Here is a 1753-nt window from a genome sequence, read left to right on the forward strand (position 1 = left end):
TACTGGTATCAAATCAATCTTAAATGTTTCGCTAACCAGTTTAATTTCTCGATTCCGACATATATTATCTGCTGAAATTAATTTACCATTTGCTAATTCGAGTAAAAATTTACTATCCAAAGGCGTCAATGGACAACTTAATTTAGCACAAAATCTCTACTCATATAGCTTCTATCCGCACCCGAATCAAATAAAACGTAAGCAGATTTATTGTCAATAAGAAACGTACCCGTAACAAGCTCCGGGTCTTCCTGTGCCTCTGCTGCATTAATATTGAAAACTCTTCCGCGGCCTTGTCCATTCGTGTTCTCCTGGTTCGGGCAATTTCTAATAATGTGGCCCGGTTTTCCACATTTATAACAAACTACATTGGCATAACTTGCTCCGACACTACTTGCTCCACCATTACTTGTTCCGACACCATTTGTTCCTTTCGTTCTATTAACCCCTGGTCCGTAGACCTCACACTTCGCCGTGCTATGACCATTTCTTTTACACTTGTTGCAAAATTTGGTGCAGAACCCCGAGTGATACTTTTCACACCTTTGGCATAGCTGCTTCTGATTGTTGTTGTTGTTGCGGTTATTATTGTTGTTGGGATGATTGTTGTAGTTGCTGTTGTTGTTGTTGTTGTTGTTGGGCCGTTTGTTGTAGTTGCGATTGATGTTGCGATTGTTGGGATAATTGTTGCGATTATTGTTGTAATTGCTGTTGTTGTTGTATTGGTGATTCTTATCACCGTTTTCCTCCCACTTTCTTTTGACTTGCTTCACATTAGCCTCTTCAGCAGTCTGTTCTTTAATTCTTTCTTCAATCTGGTTCACTAGTTTGTGAGCCATTCTACATGCCTATTGTATGGAGGCGGGCTCGTGTGAACTTATATCTTCTTGAATTCTTTCCGGTAATCCTTTCACAAACGCGTCGATCTTCTCTTCCTCATCTTCGAATGCTCCCGGACACAATAGGCACAATTCTGTGAATCGTCTTTCGTACGTGGTAATATCAAATCCTTGGGTTCGTAACCCTCTAAGTTCTGTCTTAAGCTTATTGACCTCGGTTCTGGGACGGTACTTCTCGTTCATCAAGTGCTTGAATGCTGACCACGGTAGTGCGTACGCATCGTCTTGTCCCACTTGCTCTAGATAGGTATTCCACCATGTTAACACAGAACCTGTGAAGGTATGCGTAGCGTACTTCACTTTGTCCTCTTCAGTACACTTACTTATGGCAAACACCGATTCGACCTTCTCGGTCCACCATTTCAATCCGATCGGTCCTTCGGTTCCATCAAATTCCAAAGGTTTGCAGGCAGTGAATTCTTTGTAGGTGCATCCTACACGATTTCCTGTACTGCTAGATCCAAGGTTATTGTTGGTATGTAGCGCAGCCTGTACTGCGGCTATGTTTGAAGCTAGAAAAGTACGGAATTCCTCTTCATTCATATTCACGGTATGTCGAGTAGTCGGTGCCATTTCCTTCAAAATAGTCAAATGGAACAAGTTAATCATACAGAATATTAAGAGTAGTTAATAGTATTTCGTAGCATAATATGAACTCATTTATAAAAGCTTTTTCTTCATATTAGCGTTTTATAAGTTTAAATTCGGGTAGTACCTACCCGTTAAGTTCATACTTAGTAGCTAATATACAATTCAACTACTACAATTCTATATGAAAAACTGATTATAATAATATTTCGCGTTCAAACTTTTACAAATATTTTACAAACTTACAATACCGCTTATTTTACATA

Source organism: Rutidosis leptorrhynchoides, chromosome 10 (genome assembly GCF_046630445.1).
Source record: "Rutidosis leptorrhynchoides isolate AG116_Rl617_1_P2 chromosome 10, CSIRO_AGI_Rlap_v1, whole genome shotgun sequence".
Classification (NCBI taxonomy): Eukaryota; Viridiplantae; Streptophyta; class Magnoliopsida; order Asterales; family Asteraceae; genus Rutidosis; species Rutidosis leptorrhynchoides.